Source organism: Tyto alba, unplaced genomic scaffold (genome assembly GCF_018691265.1).
Source record: "Tyto alba isolate M040663 unplaced genomic scaffold, T.alba_DEE_v4.0 Super-Scaffold_34, whole genome shotgun sequence".
NCBI lineage: Eukaryota > Metazoa > Chordata > Aves > Strigiformes > Tytonidae > Tyto > Tyto alba.
In genome coordinates this window covers 4,015,784-4,028,507 of record NW_024881309.1, presented here as the reverse complement: position 1 = coordinate 4,028,507, position 12,724 = coordinate 4,015,784, and the positions used below count along the sequence as shown (strand labels likewise).

The 12,724-nt window shown below is 46.0% G+C and overlaps 1 protein-coding gene across 2 annotated transcripts in view; it reads right to left on the bottom strand.

The window, feature by feature from the left end:
- Positions 1-12,724, bottom strand: part of LOXL2 (lysyl oxidase like 2) — a 52,401-nt gene that overhangs the window by 25,751 nt on the left and 13,926 nt on the right. The window lies entirely within an intron of this gene.

Genomic DNA, 12,724 nt, shown 5'->3' with positions numbered 1-12,724 from the left:
CCTTTTTATTTTTTATTGCCTACATTTACTGCTCAGTTTTACAGCAAACCAGGTCACTGCTCCCTCCTTTCACCTTCAGCTGCAGGAATTCAGTCCTCCAGCAACTCCAGCGGAGTATCCATGAGATACCCCCAGTGACCCGGGAAAATGGGACCTTGTGATTTACCCAGTAGGGTAGCACAACTCATGCAAGGGTCACAGTTTGGACTTAGGTTTTGAAAGCTCCCATAGCCCTCAAGGAGAAAAAATAACCACAACAATATCCAAAGTTTGCTACATGTGAGACACTTTAAGATGCTCAAAGGGCCCAATGCAAGAGCAAACTCGTACAGCTCCCGGGTAGTCTGGGGAGTCCATTTGCAATACAAAGAGGTTTTTCTGAATTTGACAGATTCTCTGGAAATACTGCACAGCTTTTGACTACATGCTGTCAGGAAAGTATCTGTGCATTGAAGGCCTCCCCAGGCTGGTTTCCAAAGCCTGCAAAACTCACTTTTCCCCTGGTGCAGTTTATGAAATGTTTCCAGCTCTTGACTTGATGGAGAAAGCATGTTTACCTGGAGCTTAAGGCCAGTGCTGCCTGAGAGAGCACCTTGTTTCTCCGCTCCCTCTACCTTGCCTTACTTTCTTCACCAGGAAACAAGAGGTAATCAAAGCCTTAAATCCATTCAGAACTAGTTTTGACTGCTGAAAATTTAAAAGTGTTCTTAATAAAAGCCTATTAAAAGGATTAACCCGAAGGACACAGAACCAAAGCTTAAAATTGCACTGGAAAAGCACATGAAAAGATAGTAACTAAGGAGGAAATTTGCATTGACAGCTGAGAAAGTGGGTGAGACAGCCTAAGTGAGTTTTTCTGTCTGTGACTGCAGGATACATCCACCCTATATAAAGTCCTAAGTATGTTCGCTACACGTAGTTACGTCAGTATCAGCCCTACTGCATATTAAAGTAACGGAAATGGAACATTTTCCCTGACTAGACCCGACATCAGCAACGTGCTAAAAATCCACTTGTGGTTTTCACTGGACAGCCACTTCCATTTTGCTTGAATTTAGACAGGCAGAGGACCGGCATGACAGAGAGGAGCAGCGTTTGGAACAAAATGTGATTTCGCATTCAGGAACGATGTTCAAGATGCCTGTGTTTTGTGAGGAAGCTGCTCAACAGCAGTTGCTAGCCCTATTTGAATCATGCAGAGTGCCATTCCAGATGTTAAACATCTGCCTGATGCTCCCACCGCAAAGGGGCAGAATCACTATTCCCACATTGCACCTCTTAGTCATCGTTAACAGATCACTATCCTCGCTCCTGCACCAGAGGTCTTCACAGAGATGGAAGGTGGTGACAAATCCGAAAAGCCTCCAAGGTAAACAGGGGACTCAAAGGATGGGAGAAAGCAATGAGCCTCAGCCTCTTTTGGCAGATTGAGAAATAAGGCGCAGAGAGAGCAAACTGCTTTTCCAAAGACCACAAGGGCAGGAAATCGCATCCAAGTATCCCGAGGTCCCGACTCTAACCTCCACGTGAAGATCCCTCCTGCAAGCAGGGAACATCAGCCAAACCTCTAGCACGGAAGCACTTGTGTTCTGACCAAGCACATTTGGATTTTTTAATCCCTCCTGCTCCACCAACGTAGCAGGAGCTGTGCTGCACAAAACCAAAGACATCCAGGCTGTCTCCGACAGCTGCCAGTAACAGATGCTGAGGAAAGAGCATCTGAACAGGGCAACGTTCAGCAATTCTTCCCTGCTGCATTCCTGCAGTTTCCAAGCGTCTGTATCTCACAGACTTTCCAAGCCGGAGGGTATATTTTAATGTTCAAAAACCCTGGATGGATTTGCGAATCCCTTGCTGGGATTTATGATATCAGAGCAACAGGCAAAGAAAAAAAAAAAAACAAAAACAGCCCACTGAGTCAGAAAACGAGAGAGAAGTCACAAAGTGGCAAAGAAATAAAAACCCTTGAAAAAAGGAACGCTGTTAGAATGAGTTAGAGGGAATGCTGTCAGAAACTTGATTTCCCTGTTATTTTTGCGATTAGTTCAGCAGCTTAGCAAATAAAACCAGGTTGCTTTGTCTGCTTCCAGAAGAGCTCTGACCACCGCAGGAGCGGCAATGTGGGAGTCCCAGTAAAGGACCCTGGCGTGCCCTGACCCAGGCTAGGACTCGAGGTGCCTGCTTTTCCTCCTTCCAGGCTGTGTGCTTGGGCATGTCTTTTCCACTGACTGCTTGGACGGTGTTGTCCTTGCTGGTCATTTCATACAGAAGGGAAAAATAAGGTGCAAATTGGATGGTTTGTGCTTGAATTTGACAAAACATTGTCAGAGCCAGCATGATAGCTCAGGCACTGCAGGCTCTGGCACAAAAGTCCCACAACACGTCTCCCTCCCCTCCAGAGATGCTGACATAGACACAAAAAGAAATCCTGCTCTGACCTGGAACTCTGTTTAGTGAATCCAACTCTTTTGTCATATTTTTTTTGCCTGTATTTGCCAAGGAAGGGGGGGGGGGGGAAGTGACCAACCTAGTCAGAAATAAGCCATCATTTAATTCCCTCCAGGGTATTTCAATCCTCAGATAGCTATAGCAGACAGGCATGCAATGACATTTTCATGATCTGTCTGAGAGCAAAACCAATCCACATACAGCCCCCTTCCCACTCACACAGAGTAGGTTTAGAGCAGAGAATTAGTGATATAGCAACCCAAGGGTTTGCACTGAGTCTGAACAAACAGCAAAACGTCTAAGAATTCAACACGCTGTAGGCCTCAGCTTTATATTGGAAAATTAAAGAACAAAGGATCAAAATAAGTATACTGTAGGTTTCTCAAGGAGAAAGGGCCACTGAGAGCTTTCTCCTGATAACTCTGCAGAACTGAATGGTTTCCTTTCACTGTAGAGTTTTTGTTACACTGGGAGTATTCAATAATGCAAATACAGGCAGAAATATTTTATCTTCCAACACCAACGTGTAAAGCAGCTGGGCTAACAGTGAAAACAGACTCCACATAAAAATCAAAAGCAAACAATACTTAATAGCTGAAGCAGACTTCTTTTAAATCACCCTCTCCAAGCTTTATGTACACGTGGAGACAAACACCTACAACAAACTGACTTATCAACAAGGAAACCTCATCTCTGAAAGCTCTACTTATGCTCATGTTATAGCCATACACTGAAGCTACAGGGCAGACTGGTACATCCTCTGAAGGATATCTGAGGATCACAAAGCAGGTATCTGCAACCAACGCAGAAGCTGAATGCACATCTGCCAGGCTTCCACCTCAGGCATCAACCATAAAGTAGAGCCTTCAACAATATTTCAGGAGCCAAGCAGTCATTCAAAGAGTAATACTACCTCTAGGAAATAAAACTGGGTTGACAGCACCCCCAGATTATAAGTAGGGCAGTAGAGGCCCAAGCCCCAAAGCTAATGGGACATGGTTTGCTCAGTCTGAGGTTGAGGAACACAGAGCAGGGAGGGAGGGAGAAAACCATGCACAGACCCACAGCTCATCTCCCTTGATACAAAGGAAAAATGCTGCTGGGGATTTCTAGCCACAAAGCAAGAGAAGAGACCAAACCCAGAAAGAGTTAACTCTCATGGCTCATGCATAATTGTCCTCCCCTTCTCAGCTAGCCTTTCGAAATTTCCACCCATTTAGGCCAACAGCTGCGGAGATGGATGTGCCAGCCCTTTTCCTTCCTCCCCTCGAACTCCAAGCCTTAGAATTCAGCTACTAGCATAATTCAGACCTGGATCTCCAACTTCTCCTTTGCTTATGAAACAGTCCCACCCACATACTTGTGGTTGAATCAGCTCTTGCCTTTGCTTTCTGCTCTCCAGAACGCTGCTCGTTCAGAGGACGGCGTGTGTTGCATTGCTGACCCCGTGCATGGAGCTTGCGGGTCTGCTCCATTGCTACTGGCCTCGTTCGTCAAGCGGCAGCTTTGCTTTCACAGACATCCATTCTGGCACTGACAAGCTCCATGAAGGGAGGAAGCACACAAGCAATAAGAAGTCCTAAAGCATTTTTCTCCTGCTTGCGTTAAGCCTCCTTAGCTTTGGAAGGTGTGAAGAAACAAAGCAAGAGAAAGCTGGGTATGGAGGGCAGGGGGGGGAAGAGTAGCACATCTATTCCTAGATTCAGTGCTACGGCTTGCGCATCAACCTGCTTTTCACTGGAGCCACTTGCCTGTACATAGTGATATAAAAATCAGACCGAAGCTAGAATAACTCTGTGGTCTGAGGCTGAAGAGATCTTGCTCAGTTCTGCCACAAATCGGTGTGATTTCAGCCACACAAACTCGCTTCCCCCACCTCCTCGCCGTTACCTCTGGCCTCTTGCTCACGCTTCCTCACCTCTTCTGGAGAGGGAAGACAACGCTAAGCCCATCTCAGCTACTCTGAAGTGCAAAGCCTCTGCAGCAAGGGCTTCACATCTGTATCTGCCAAAAGCAAAGATGTGATTTCAGCTGGGGCTTCCAACACGACTACAATACATATTAGCATAAAAACAAGATATAAAAAAGTGTCAAACTATTCTGCGTTGGGCCATATTCCCCTCCACCCCTTTGTGAAGAAAGAGCCGTGTCCAAGACCTGCACTGCTGCTGCTCCCCAGTCCCGGACACAAAAGCCCACCGCAAGCCAACGCGCTGCGCTCTGTTACGAAACCCATGAATCTCAGCTTCAAAAAACCGGGGCCTGCCTGGAGACAGCAAAAAGGAAGGGGTTTGTTTTTGAGCTTTCACAAAAGGATTCCTGGCTCGGAAAGTTTTCACATGAGCCTCTGCTGCTTTTGTTTCCACTCTCTGAACCAAATGTTTCCCCATGGCTTCGGATCTGATTGCAAAAACTGACACAACTTTCATAACATTTTCTTTCACCTTTTGCCATCGATTTTGTGTTGGCAGAACAATTATGCCCAGAGCAGCACAGTTGTGTCCTCCTCCACTGCCCAAGCTCAGCGATACCCTTTCTTCTTACAACAGCCCTGAGGATTCACAGTAATCAATACAGGGAGCAGATTCTGTTCCTAGAAACCCGACTGCTACTTCGCAGACTGCAGCCACTACCCTGGTTCTGAATCACTAGCTCCTGGCTGAAAGCAAGCCCCAGCAGCCAGGATTTTAGAGGGGCTCTTTAGAATTGCATCTCAACACTCACCTTAAACACACCCCCACACGCTCAGCGCCGATGTTAAGAAACCAGCTAGAGAGCTGCACGAGGCAGGTGGTGGGGCTGAGCAGCTACAGCTGTGTGTGTCTCCTCTGCAGCCAGAGAAACTACTCAAATGCAGGCAGAAAGGTAACTGGAATTAAATTTTACTTCCGTGTATTTCACATTTCACTCTTTAAAAAAAAAAAAAAAATCACCATGAGTGATGCTAAGGACAGTAGAGCGAGAGAGTGGAGGGATTCAGTACTGGCTCTGGCTGCTATCTGGCCACCTGGTGATTGTACAAGCAGCTTGGGCAAAGGTGCACTTCTTACCACAAATCCTTGATTTAACAAATGCAAGGAGCCTGTGTGCTATTTCTGTCTCTGGCTAGTCCATATTCATTGCTCTCCTGCTTTAAGATTGCCCATGATCCAGTTGTGAACCGCTTTTTCCTTCCTTATGCCTGACCCATCTCAGTGCCCCTTACATGCAGAAACCTATTCAGATCATTCTTCATTTTCAATGGAGCCCCAGGTTTTCTTAGCTTCCCAAACACCAAGACATTAACGCTGTGACTTGGACAAGAAATAATTTTTTTTTTTTCTTCCTCAATTAAGAACGTGATATCTTTCTACACAGACTTTGTTCATCCCAGAGGCATCTTCTCTCCTGTATTTAAATCCTTCACTTCCACTGAAGTCTCAGCTACCAAGTCTTTTCCCCTGAAGATTACTTTTTTTTTAGAAAGCTCTCTCTTCACATATATAGTAATGGGTGGAATCTGTTTTCATTTAATCATCTGGAGCTGTGCCTCTGAGTCACTAACAAGGTCCCAGCTGTTAAATAAACATGGTGAAATAGATGCTGCAAGACAAAGACAGTTTGCCTATGGGGGACAGAAGTCCTCTGGGAACATTATGCTGCATTGGACTGCAAGCACCTTTTGTTCTGGGTTTGTGCAGTACAAAAGGGTAAGGGATGAGAGCGCAATTCAGGATTAGGGTCCAGGAGTAAATACAGTGCAGATTATAAATGACAAAAGCCGAGGCCTTTGCTAAGCCGTGCAACGCTTCAGCGGCAGCTTCATGACTGCCAATGCAAAGCAGGCTAATGAAAAGCACCAGAGAAAAGAAACTCTGGTGACAGAAGTGAGTGAGAGAAGGCAGGAGCACTGAAGCCTGGAGATACTTCGGTACAGGTGGGAGGCTCAGCTTAGGACAAGATGCTGTTCTGTTCTGTGCACATCATGGCCTGAGGGTTTCTTGATGAGCAAAGCTTTTACACTCTCCGTTTCCTTTCTACCGAGCTATTTTAGAGACAGTCTAGTTCAGACGCTGCAAGCTAGCCAAATTTATTACCTGACCTCGCACTGCAAAACAGAACAAGATCATTCTCTGTTCTCAGGCGTAGTTAAATATTGCCTTGTGTAAGAGAGAAATGGTATCGCATCCAGCACGACGGCTGTCAGCTACTCCGGCCCTGGATACAGTCGGTGCAAGGAGACAAACAGGTTAACTCGTCCCCCGAGGAACTGCAGCAATACCAGCCCTGGAGCTTTCTCAGCCCTGCCTGTTCCATAGCTCATACCTCCTGCCAGATGACAAGCACCAGCTCTCTGTCAGGAAAATCCAGCACCCTGACATGCCACGAGCCATCACAAAGAAACCGCTGAGACAAGAAATTAGAAACTATCGCACACACTTCAAAATTATAGCAGTAAAGCAGCACAGTGGCTTGCCCAAATGGCAGCTTTGTTAATATTTGTCTAGAGTTAACTCCAGAAGAGATGCTGAAGACTCCTTCTAGACACAGGAAGAGCCACCATTTATGTTACAAATGGGTTTATGTTCAGAGAAGTAAGCATTTACACCAAGGGGAAAGAAATTGAAACACTGTTGTCATAACAAACAGGCAAATAAACCTTTTAATGTCAAACATTCTTGAGAACTGGACGGTCCAGATATAGATCTCAAGTCTGAGATGGTGGTGACCTAAACTGCAACTCCCCACAGTACAGAGAGAGTTTCCACTGATTCGCACAGCAAAAAACTAGATATGACAATAACCCTGTCCTCCCCTCCTCACACCTTCCAGTCAGAAGCAGCTCAGCATACAGGAGCATTTTATGTGGCCTCATCCACAGAGCCAATTTAACTGAAATCACCTCAGCTGGACTTAGCAGTGCTCTTCCCCACTGGTTAAGAAACTCAGACAGTATAGCTCGACCCACTTTTAACCTGGCATAACCAGAGCCTTTGAGCCACTGGGCTTTGAAGCGAGGGATTTTTGTGCTTCACATACACCCAAAAGGGAAAAGTAGGACAAAAATAGCAGCACAGCCTGGTATGTTTAGCTAGACCTTGTCTGCCCACCGTCTGGCCAAAGCTACGGTCTGGTCTCAGGTACCAGATCTATTTGGGAACCTATAACAGCTGCAGCAATTTGATATATTTAGAGTATGTCCTATTTGAAGCTTGTGTGTGTACACACAGAGGAAGAGGGTGGACAACAAATATTTTGTTAAGGATGTTTTGGGGGATGGGTTAAAAAAAAAAATACCTATCGTGCATTTACTTAAGAAATATATGGAGGGTAGAAGTTAGTTACTGTGGTCTTAAAATTGCTGGTCAACCCAGTAAGGCTGTGGCAGGTGGGCCTGGGCTGCGTTTGGACAACACGAAGTGGCTACATGGACTGTTTGAAAAACCGGGGGCGGCACTCCCTGCTCATGGTTTTGTGAGCACACATTAAATCATTTTGATTTCAGAGCTTCTGGCATCCTGCAAAGACTTAGGAAAACATCAGCGACTGTGCACACATTTAAACTGCAGGCTTTGGCACCGCATGAAGGAGCCTCAAGGCAGGTCCACGCTGCCCACCCGACCGCTTGCAGACACTTGTGAACTGCAAGCCAAGAATCGACCAAAGGTCGATGCACCTTCTGCATCCATTTTATCCTGCTCTTTGCATCTTTAGCCACAGCATATCCATGGAAGGAAGGGTGCAGTTCAGGTCAGTCTAGATGCACAGATTCTGCTCCCAGCTCTTTTCCTCCACTTAGCTGTGCTTTCAGGTGAATCACTTCACTCCTAGAACCAGGCCTTTTCCCTGTGCTGGCTTCCCCAGGCTCACCTGCAGAACAGATGTGGTGCTTACTTGGAGCAAAGAGACAGCACAAGGCCCCACGTGCTCAGAGATCTCTGGCTAAAGCAGCAGATTCCACTTGTCATATTTTACAAAGCTTGAATTACTGCAATTCCGTGTAGGTACTTAAAGCACTGACTGCCTGTGCCTCCCCAAATCCATCAGTCAGCAAGCAGTTTGTGTTCTCAGAGGCTTTGAGCACTTAAACCCAACGTGATTAAAGTTTTCTTTCCCTTTGAGCTCCCAAGACACCGCTCGCAATGTGCCTGCCACATTGTAGTGCCTACAAGAGCTACCATCGTGAATAAAGTGGGTAACGTGCTCTGCCATCATGGTTAGACCAAAGTTGTACATCAAGCCACTAATGTGAATCACAGTACACAAAACAGAGCTTTTACTCCAGGCTGTGGCTAAAAAAAAAAAAAAAAAAGAAGGAATGCAAGCAAAATCAAACTCTGAGTTAAACAATGGTGCTATTTGAACAACGACTTTGGCTCCATCAGGCTGGATGCGCAGATGCCTCCGTGGAGGATCACAGCAAGCAGGTTCAGCACCGACTTCAAGTCCCCAACCACCCAAAGGGCTGTGGGCAATTAACCCACTTACTGGGTTAGGCCATGCCCAGCCACACACTTGCAGCACTTCCAAGCACAGCTACTGCTTTCTTGTAACCCTTTCAGGCTGCGCAGCTTACTCTCACGGAGCTGGGGTCTGTAGGAAGAGAGAGAGGGTGAGATACCAGCAGGATATGTACCTGCTTTTCTCTTCTCAATGCTCCCAGAGGCAAATAGGTAATAATGGACAAAGTCAAACCACAAGCCTCGCTCTCTCCATTAATGAGAAACTGTCTGCGTATTTTGTCTACGTGCTTTAAAGGGGAGGGGGGAAAAGCCCCTCTGTAAAATGCACTCGATGTCATTCCACTCACGTCAGCACTGAACAAACACTGCTCTAGCTTTGAAAGGTGAGCAACCCACAGTGTTTATGCAGCCACTGAGCTAAAGGGCTATCAGGCTAATTCTGACCAGCCAGCAGCCCATGAAAGGGCTGTCCTGCTACGCACATTCATCACCCTCCAAGAAATAATCCTTTGAACAGGTCCCAAGGCTAAAAGCTGCAGCCGCTGCGGAAAATAGCAAGCAAAAATGATGGGAGTTTCTCTGCCCTTTAGCAAGAGACTGATGGATTTCAGACCTGCCCCAAACTTGGTCCTGTTAGAAGTTAACCTCTTCCTGCCTGTCTCTCATCTTCTTATCACAGATCTTCCATCACTCACTCTAAACTGAAACGTTTCACTTTGGCCGGTGACCGGCAACTTGTCTTACAGAAGCAAGGGTCAGGCACTGCCCCTTCCCAACAGGGGAGGGAATGGGAAGGCTCAGGGAGAGATATGATGTAACCCTCAAAATATGAGCTGTGATGGGAAAAGATCTGTCTGAGCAGAAATATATATATAACCCAAGTGGTTTATGGTGGTGGAAAATTTCATCCTATACTACTTATCTGCAGCATTTCCAAACTGGGAAGTGGAGGTATGTACAATGTCCAATAAAAATAAACTCTGCTCGAGGGCTATCATGTTGCTTTTAAAGGAGTGTGAACTCTTTCCCCGTCAGATTTTAGGAAGTGAGGCCAGAGTTGGGCAAATGTCAATTTGCACAGCCCCTCTGAGCTGGAGCCCTGTCAAAATGAAGTCAGATGTTGTCTTATACCTACGGGCTTTCCACGGTAGATCTTAGCAGCACTTGGCAACCCCGGAGAACTCAGCGCTAAAGGGTCTTTAAGACTTTCTAAATGATGAATTTAAGATGGTCCATCTGTCCCTGGCAGTGGGAACACGGAGGCAAGGGAAATCCACGTGTGACAGCACGCGTTTGGCGATGGGTTAACCAGCCTGCACGGAGCACGTATTTCCCCTGAAAAGCAGAACAAAACTGCTGCTCCTACCCCACCGCAGCTTATACCCTGACACAGGAATGTACACTGAAGTCAGCTCTCGCTCCTGTTAGTCTGCTGGCTGTAAAAACATCACTTTGCAGAGAGTCGGATCCATTTGGGAATCATTACAGTTGTTACCAACTAGTGTGGGAAAGCAACATCGGAAGATGCAGTTGATCACATCAGCTCTGCGCATCATCTTAAACCAGACCTATTTTGAGTAAAGCCTGCTTTTAAAAGCAGCTTAAAGGCAAACTGAAATATCTTCCATTGGGAAAATCTGTACTGATTCAGCTCTGTTAGTGCAATAGCTGAAGCCAGTGGGACCGGTGGAGAGACCTGACCACTGCATTGCTGCTCAGTAGAAAATTCCAGGCCTCTCAACCCCCGATCTCATTCCAAAGAGAAAACATCACTTGGGCAAGCTGTGGGCTACAGACTAAAGAACCCAGAGCTTACAGATGATGTTTCCTCTGGTGAATGTGAGGTATGAAATGCAGAATTCCCAGGCATGTCAGAGAGGGCAAAGACTTTCAACTTGCATTCACACAAGCCTTTTGACCTCCCTGTTTTGGAGTTAATGACCCTATGAGTAACCCTGCTCATCATTTTTGACTCAAACTATGTCAGCACCAGCTGCTAACGAGATGAAGCAAAGATTAAGAGGAGGAAAGCTGAGAGGGAAAGGCTTTAAGCATTTGACAGCTAGCTGTGACTGAAAAGTACTTCCACAATGGCATCTTAAAAATTTATAGCACATCACCTTCAGCCTTAATCCTGCTGCAATGAAACCAGCAGAAAAAGAGCCCTTTTAGCTGCCAGTGATCTTATAGGGATGTTAAGAAAAATCAGCTTGGCTTTGCAGAGAAGAAGCAACAGCATGGTACCAAGTTGTTCACAAAATTCAGGCAGTGATAGGGAGGGAAGAAGCACGACCACAGACATGGACACGTAGAGCCGGGGGAGACAGCAGCCACAGCCCAGAAAGCGCAACACTATTTTCTACCACCAGCACAAAGTCACAGGGACACCCAGGCTGACAGCTCTCAGCTTAGTGCAGGGACTTAAAAATAAAGCTGTTCTTCTATCTTACTTTTTTCCCCCACCAGTTCAGTGTCTTTATTCACCAGTGCCCCTTAGCAATAGCTGTGAATGCTGCTACAAGTCACGTCAGTGGATGCCTTCATCCATACGTAGCTCCCACGAGCTGCCAGGACATGGGGAATATGACTTCTCTTACACCTATTTCTCCCAAGTGATCTTGTTGGTGAGTCAGGCTTCTGCTATATGAACTGCTTCAAATCTCATGATTCATTTTATTTATCGTATGTGAAGCTTAAGCACCCACACACCATCAGCACAAACTAGCCCTCAATTACCCAATGTGTTCAAGTCATTAGTCAAACTCCAGTGCTTAGTTAATGGAAAAGCAGAAACCTCCAAAGCTTTTATGATTAATATTTGAAGCATCTCAGAATGAAGTGACCTCCGTCTAGACTAAAGCATCTTTTCTTCCAGGCCTCTGTTTTGAGGATTCACTGTGGTTTTGGTGAAGCACACGTCTGCCAAAGCCATCACTGATGTTCCATGATCTCGCCTCGCTCCCCGAACAACAGTGCCATTGACAGAGGCAGCTTGGGATCCTCCAGAAAGCCTCCTTTCCCTCCTTAGCCAAATGAAGCAAGGTCAAGGCAACAAACAGAATTTCAGCTCTCACATCCCATATCTGCACCCTTACACGGGAGCCTTCCAGGAAAATGCTGGATGCTGCCTGCTCACCCATACCGTGTTCTTCCAAAAGCCTCAGCAGGGCAGTGAAAGGTTGAACTGAGTGTATTATCCTCTCTTGTCAAGTATGCTGCACTGCATTAACATCCAATGGAAAAAGCTGGTACAAGAAAATGCTGGGAGATGCTTTCTAAATCAGTGGCTGTAAAGTAACTGCTAGAATAATTTTCTTTTAAAGTGATAAAGAAGGCTGTATGCATTGTTTCAGATCACGAACTAAGCCAAGATTCAGCTGTGTAAACCACACTGTGATATCTGATACATTCTGGATTCCCTGTCTGCTTAAAATAAGATTTGACTGTGGTTATTGGATAGGCCCTTTTGATAAATTTTGACCAAAGGCAACCACTGAATTCACATACTGAAACACCAGAGCATCCAAAACAAGGGAGATGTTAGGTGAGTCACCACAAACATTTTCCAATCTGAAAAGCTGAAGGAAAAAAACCCACTTTTTCTTTGAAGAGCTCAGCTCAGTTTCTTTCCAGCCCAGCATTCCCCCAGCTCTCTATTCTACAGAAATCTAACGAGTCCACTAGAAGGTGATTCAAGTGTTTTGCTTCTGTCATTTCCCCAAGAGTCTCTACCTCAGCCTAGCGGTCTACCCCAGTTACAATCCAGAATCTTTCCCCCAGTGACCAGCCCACAGTTTCCTCTCTTCAATTCCTTTCACCACTTCCAGTACTAA